Below are 7,973 nucleotides of genomic sequence, written 5' to 3' on the forward strand. Positions count from 1 at the left end.
GAAGGTGTCCCAAGACATTTGTCACCCCCCAGCCTTTCTCAATGACCATTTCCAGAACTGGCTGCTCACCCAGGTTTATGGCAGAGTCTGGCTGCTAAACCATCTCCATCCTTCTGCTGATCACAATTCCTGTATGGGGAGACCGGCCAGCCCTGCCTGGCCTCTATCCTGGCCCCAATCCCAGCAGAGTAAAGAGAAGGGCGATCTGTAAAGCCCCATGTTGGACACGGCTAGGGCTGGGAAAGGGTCAGGTACTGGGTTAAGCTGCAAATCTCATGTTATGGGGTTATATCTTGTTGGAGTTAACGTGGGACACTGAATTGAGTACTCTCACTGGCATCATAATGGGGGGAACTTCCCAAACACCTGAATGTACCAGCAATCCCATGACACTTTCTCTCCCTCTTTATAAATCTATACTCACACAGACATTTCTAAAATATGTTTCCTATGAACGCTTTTAATGGTGAACTTCTAAACAGGACATGTTTCTATTAAGACATTTAATGTATTCATTTCATCTAAACAGAACTGAGAGAAATGGAGGCTGAAGAGGTTAGATAGACCCCAGTAGTATTTATTTGCTATCACAAAAATAAAGAATTGGTAGCATTTCCATCATATCTTCCCTGTGTTTGAGCTGGCTGAGTCCTTCTAGGGTGTAAAATTACAGAACTTCAGGGCACTCCAAGTGCCAGGCCCCAATGGACACACAGAGGTCCAGAGCACAGCCAACAAAAGGAAATGTCCTTCCTATCTGATAACCTGATAAACTTCTCCAGTGACTGACTGGCTTGATAGAGGAGTAGAAATTGTCCACCTGGACTTCAGGAAGGCTTTTGACACTGTCTCCCAAAAAATCCTCATCGAAGAGCTGGTGAAGCAGAGGCTGGAGAAGCAGACAGTGAGGTGGTTGAAACCTGGCTGAACGGCTGAGCCCAGAGAATGGTGGTCAGTGGCATCAGGTCTCGATGGAGGCCGGTCACCAGTGGGGCACTACAGGGGTCAATACTGGGTCCAGTCCTGTCCCTCCAAACCTCAACTTTACTGTGATTTGATGGTCCTGTGACATCCTTTCTTGGAAATCAGTGCCACCGGGCACCTCTCTGAAGTGCCAGTGCACTGATATGCGGGGCATGCAGAAGGAGGAATTAGATGTCTGTGTGTGGTTCCAGTGGGCTACAGGCTCATGTGGAGAGCAGCGTGGGTGTGAGATAGCACACAGCAGGAGCGCGGGCAGGGACGGACAGGCCTGTAAGGCAAGGAGGGGTGTTGGAGAATGGCTCAGAGACAAGGGTCCTGAGCCCACCGAGCAATTGTATGATCAGAGCCTGCTCTAGCTGCTGATGCTGGGCCTCACTAGGGTTTGCCTGCAGCTGCTCGCAGCTGCTGATACATGAAGAATGTCAAGGACGCTTCAGCCCTGTGTACCGTGGTGTGTCGAAAACAGGTTAAGGGGAATTAGGAATAGTGGTCTGAGAAACCTAGTGTTATGATAACGGTGGTCTGAGAAACATTGTGTTATGGTACTGTCGTGTATCGAAAACAAGTCAAGAGGAATTAGAAATAGTAGCATGAGAAACTTAGTGTTATGAGAAGCTTGTGCTGTTAGCTAACTGCAAGTAGGTGGACCGTGCGAATACGACCTTTAGAGCTTAAGCCAATCAGCTAGTGACTAGTAGGCATAATTAGTAGAAGGATTATAAAAGGCTGTAACGAAAATCAATAAAATGAAGCATGCTTTATCACTCATATTGAGTCGGCTGCGTTCTTCCTCCTTTAGCCTGGGTCCTTGGCATGTTGGTTATGACATCCCTAATGGCGTGGCACTCCTGCCCTATGATGTCAGTCGTGTCTCCGCCCCCCCAGTCATGGTGGCCAAGAAGAGGAAGCTCTTCAACATGGATGAGCATTTTGTGGGGCTCTGAGTCCTCTGAATCCTCATTTTGGAAGGGGCTACAGGGTCCCATGACCGTCCTCCCCCCAGATAATTTGAGGGGTGGTTTCCAATGTTTGAACCACAAGCCCCCCTTTGTGGTGGTCTACAGTGTTTCCTGCCACCCCAATTATTTTGGAGAGGACCCTGGAGCCCCTCCAAACCCCCATTTTGTAAGGGCTGGAGGTGGCACTTAATGCTTCCCCTAAATAATTTTTTGGTTCCCCCCAATCTGTCTTCCATTCTGTCGGGTTGTTGAGACCTCTGAGCCATCCTCAACCTCCCATTTTGGGGTCCATGTCTCCCCCCAGTTATTTTCGGGGTGGTTTGGTGTTTCTCCCCCCATATCCTACATTTGGGGGGGGGGAGTTAGAATATGAGTCCCTGAAAACCCCTATTTTGGGGGGTCTAAAGCATGCCCTGGTACCTCTGAAATTAATTAGGCATAGTTTCTGCTTTCCGATTTTGCCGCAACTGAGAGGCGGGACGCAGCTTGATGCAAGCTGAGTGTCCGATTTATTATGATTCTTCACATACTTTTATACTAGTTCCTAGATAGCATGTTACAAACTAATTGGTTTCTTTAAAGCATGCCAAAGATTTATTGGCTTACATTCTACATTAGGCATTCACAAATTGGCTAATGCTAAAGGCTTTTTTCTAAACATTAATTGCAACAGTCCTACCTACAAAAACAATAACTCCCAATTACAGGACATCTGTTCCACAGCGCCTAATCTTAACACAAACACCAAGTCAGCACCCCCTGTTCCTCCTACACTAAGTTCTTATCTTATTCTTTCCAAGGCCTGTGGCTGACAAGTTCCAGCACTTCTCCTTCTATCAATTGTGCAGTGCTGGGGGTTTTGCTGAGAGCAACCAAGCCCTGCCCCACAGAATCTTTTCGTTCTTACTCCAAGTTCTCGTTGTCCTCTGGACAGTTCATATCCCAGGTAGGTCACTTGCTGCTGTACCATCTGAGCTTTCTGTTGAGACACTCAATATCCATTTAATCCAAGAAAATTCCGTGAGTTTACAGTCCACTGAATGCATTCAGATTTAGTCTCTGTTGCTATTAGAAGGTCATCAACATACTGCAGGAGGGTTCCATTGTTTGAAGGGACTTGCCACTTTTTGAGATCTCGTGCCAACTGCTTCCTAAATATCGTTGGGCTAATTTTAAAGCCCTGAGGTAACACTGTCCATGTAAGCTGAGTTTTCCTACCAGTGGTGGGGCTCTCCCATTCAAATGCAAACAATTTCTGACTTTCTTTGTGTAAGGACAGACAGAAGAAGGCATTCTCTAAATCCAGCATGGTAAACCATGTCTGGCTATCCCTTAACTTTTTAAGTAAGGTATATATGGATTAGCAACTACGGGTCATAAGTCTTTAGCAATTTTGTTAATTTCCCTTAAGTCTCGTACTACCTGGTATGAACCATCTAGTTTCTGTACTGGGAGTACAGGGGTATTGTATTCTGACTCGCATTCTATAAACCACCCATACTTTAGAAATTTATTAAATGGACCCTCAATTCCTTTGTAGTCCTTCAGTCTCAAAGGGTATCGCCTCCTCCGTACCAATCCCTTTCCTTCTTTAAGTTCTATTACTCTAGGGGATGCATTCTTGGCTTTCCCTGGAATCCCAGTAACCCACACTCCTGGACAGGCCTGACAAATAATTGAACTGCCGGTGTCAATTTCTGTGTCTTTTCTGGATTCATCAGAGCTAGACTAAGTACCTCTATTAACCTTTGATCCCCTACTTTAAACTCCATTTTCCCTTTCCGCTTAAAAGTAATTTCTGCTCCCAATTGCTCTAATAAATCTTTCCCTAATAAGGACTCAGGGGAATTTGGCAAATAGAGAAATCAATGCATTCTGATCTGCTTTGCCATTGTATACATAAGGGGTCTTGAAAAGAATGCCTTTTCCTGTTGGCCGGTGACTCCCACTACATTTACAAAATCGTTGCTTATGGGTGCTAATTCTTGATTAAGGACAGAAAAGGAAGCACCTGTGTCAATTAAAAATTCTACATCCTTTTCCTGCCTCCCCTGGCTTAATGTTAACCGGGGGACCTGCTAAGGTCGATGCGCCAGGTCCCCATCAATCCTATGTCCCCATTCCTGCTACTAGAACTGGTGGGGCAGAGGGGCATTTCAGCTGCTGACACCCCACATTGCACGAAGGGTCCAGAGTGGTATATTTTCTCATGGCCGCCCTTAACTGGTCCAAAAATTCTGTCAGAGTTTCTTTTGACCCTTGTTTGACAGTGTAAAGCGCTGACCACTTAATGGCTTTCAGGATTGCATTGTCTATCCCCACTTTAATCCAATTTCTGTATCTCCATAACATTCTATAGTCATTTCCATCGTTTGGATCCTAGTGCGGGTCAGTTCATGGGACATGATCATCTACATTCCCTTGCAAAGTTCCACCAGTCACCTGGGCTTGCACATGGATTTGAGCTGGTTTTGAAGCTAGCTGTCTCTCTGTCTCAGCCATTTCCTCTGACATCAAATCCACATCTGACCAATCAGGGTCCTGATTCTTGATTATTAATTCGTATCTCCTTCCTATTCTTGCAGGATCATCTCAGTACCCTTTAGCTATTTCTCTCCAGTTTTCTAAATCATTAGTGGAGAATGGGACCTTTACCTTTGCTGACCCATTTTCACCCATTACTTCCCTTAAGGGAGCAAGGAGTTGTGCCTCCTTTTGGGTTTTACTCCAAGTGCACGTCATAACCGGAGTGGGGGCAGAGGCACTAGCTCCCCCTTTTTTCCTCCTCTCCACTCCTTCTAACCCCGCCATTCTCGGTTAACAGGGCTGATACAGGGGATAGTGGAGAGACAGCAGGGAGAGGCAGGAAAGGCTGTACTGAATCCTCCAGTTGATCTTCCACCTCCTCCTGCCCTTGCCTGACAACTTTCAGCCATCGCTGCCCAATACTACACGCCGAACAACAGCTCCTTAGCTTTGATTTTCTTCCTTTTTTTTTTTTTTTTTTTTTTTTGTGTGTGTGTGTGTCCTAGGTTTTTGTGCCTTTTCCAAGGACAAAACAAGAGGGTTCTGAGGTGCAATACTAATTCCATATTCCTTCTGCCACTCTGGGTGGCTTCACAGAGTGAAAAACATACCAGCATACATCACTTCATACCGTTTCTTGTCCCTTTGTAAAATCAACATTAATGGTAGGAGGGTATTATAATTTAAAGACCCATTAAGGGGCCATTTTTCCTGATCTTCCAGTTTATGTGGGGGCCACCACTGATTACAATATTTAATTAGAATTTTCTTATTTACATTGCTTCCTGATGGCCCCCCTATTTCATTCCAATGTGCCAGAATACGTCTTAAGGGAATTTTCTTTAGAATGCCTTCACTCTGATTTGCGCCCATTTTATGACGCTAATGACTGATATAAATCAACTAGAAAGAATACTGGGGGTGGGGGGGGGGTGGAGGGGGCATGAAGGGAGAGGGAAAGTGTGGGGGACCTCAGCTGGACTGAGGCCCTGGGAAGGGATGACTTTGACCTTGAAAGGATTCCAATCTACCCCTGAGAGAGCAAACAAGAACAAGAGGAGCTGCAAGATGAGCAAGCTTATCAACTGCAGTAAGAGAGCATAACAACTCTGAACCAATAAGAAAAGAGACATATCGGAAAAACTGATAACCCCGTACTTGGAGCTAGTTTTAGGTGGATAAAGATACCGGAAAGCTTGGAGCGTGAAATTTTGAACTTTTCATCTTACTACGTTTGCGTGATGAGCTTATGCATATTAACTTCTCCGCCCTGGCAAGAGCCAGGGTTCATTTCCATGAACATGCGATGTATGAACACATACATGAAGGGGCGTGTCAGTAGGCGGTCTGGAAAGTCTGTCCACCCTGTAGTAAAAGTATAAAGGAACAAAGGACGAGAGTAATAAAGGATTTTTACGGGTCTTTTACCCAGAAGACCAGTCCCAATACCAGAAAACACCAGAATACCAGAAAAATCTGAAATATGAAAGAATACATTATTGCTCAGGTGGTCCTTGTCTGCCCCTGCAACAATCTGAATGAGATGAGGAGTCTGTCCAAGAGAAATCTCCAGGGGTACCCTAGGGAGTCATTCTCTCAACGGGTTGAGCAGCTGGTCAGAGACTGTCCCATCTGGGGTAACAAAATGAGCTGAGAATTCAGTCTCAATAGCCGTAGTAGCCATTAAGCGATATTCTTTATTCGACACGTTGGATGCATAGGGGATCATTCCTCCTAATATGCATGTCACTGAACTGGAGTTTATGATATTTATACACAATTCGCTTACATAGTCACGTAATTTCCAAGAATTGATTATCATATTCATTACTCTTCCGAGAAATCATTATAATATGTTGCTGCCCACTTCCGCATGCACACTACAGTCTCTAGGTGGTCTTCTAGGACCCCTGGTGGTCGTTTACTTCATTCTCATCTTCATCACAGTGTCCTTTCTGTGAACTTGGTTCTGTCTTCCCCTTTCCCTTACAGCTGAGACCACAAAACCAGTTGCATCTGGTAGTTCTGCAAGCCTCAGCGTCCTTCTACCATTACCTTGTTTTTCCTAGATAGGAGTGCAACTAAATCGTGTAAGCACACAGGCTCCATCTGTGGAGATGCTCAGAATGCAACCTGAAATGGTTCTCAGCAACCTGCTGTAGCTGCCCCTTCTTTGAGCAGTATTTGGACTAGGTGATGTCCAAAGGTCCCTTCCAACTCCAACTGTTTTGTGATCCTGTGATTCCGTAATGTCTGGCAGTGTTTCTGAGAACTTTTCTGTGGTATCCCCAAACCAGTTTGAGTCCTGGTGTCCATGGAGCGGAGCAGAGCATCCTTCTGAGGATGAACCCATTCACCATGTAACCCTGAGGATTTACTGAACCAGGGATTACAAATGCCAGCAAAGCCTCAGCACACTGCAGTGTCTGCTGGCCACACCTCCACTGACCAGTCCCTCCCTCTACAGAAGTTTGGGTCAGAAGGGACCTCTGGACATCTCTAGCACCGCGAGCTGCTCTGATCAAGGATAAGTTTACAGTTAGATGAGATTAGCCAGTCTTTCTCCTGTCCCAACTCTAATCATGATGAATATTTTCCCGGATTAACCTCTTTAGAAATGAGAGTTTTGAAAATCACAGTCACCTGGCCCAGTGCTGGCCCACTGTCACTGTGGGTTTGTTGTTTTTTTTTTTTTTTTTTTTATTATCTTAACCTTATCTGAAATCCCACCTCCTGCTTCTTGTCCTTGTGATCTCATGCCCTTTCCTCCCCCTCATGGTGCCCACCCAGATCATCCATCACACCGACTCAGAGCAATGCTGATCACAACCTACTCTCCAAGCATGACCTCACTGGGACCCCCTAGGGCCATGCAGGCAGGCTGTTGTGGTCAGCTCCACACAGGAGGACTATAGCACCAAGAGCCTGGGGGCACCACTCCTTCCTCAGCCACTTCACTGGCCTGCTGGAGCACCAGGACATCAAGGACTTGTGACTCAGCAACAACCAACAGACCCAGAGTCTGGACATTGCCTTGATTTAGCTGAACATCATCATTTTTCCATTGGAGGCCGTTGCCCAGCCCAGGTCACCTCCCTTCTGATCTCCCCCCATCCTTACTCTGCTCTGGGCAGCCTCTCCTGGCCCCCTCCTTGTGCTCTCCATATGGCCCCAGGATCTGTAGGGATCACTGCTGCAAACCCCCTCCCAAAGGGTCTGTGGAGGTGGCAGTGCTTGAAGGGAGGGACTATGGTGCATTTCCAAGGAGAGCAGGGGTGTTTGGCTGTGCCTGAGGGTGAGATGAATCACTCTGCAGCCTCCTTTCCTTGTGCCTGCTGCGTCCCGATGGCCTCCTCTGGGATTGCAGAGTCCTTGTTTTCCTGAAGATACCTGGATTTAGCGCTTTCCCTTTGAGTGACTCCCAACCTTGGGTGATCTCACAATTTATGGGGCTCCAGTCCCTGCCCGCCCCAGGCACCTGTTGTCCATGGAGATACCCCGTGC

The sequence above is a fragment of the Tyto alba genome, unplaced genomic scaffold (assembly GCF_018691265.1).
Source record: "Tyto alba isolate M040663 unplaced genomic scaffold, T.alba_DEE_v4.0 Super-Scaffold_15, whole genome shotgun sequence".
Lineage (NCBI taxonomy): Eukaryota > Metazoa > Chordata > Aves > Strigiformes > Tytonidae > Tyto > Tyto alba.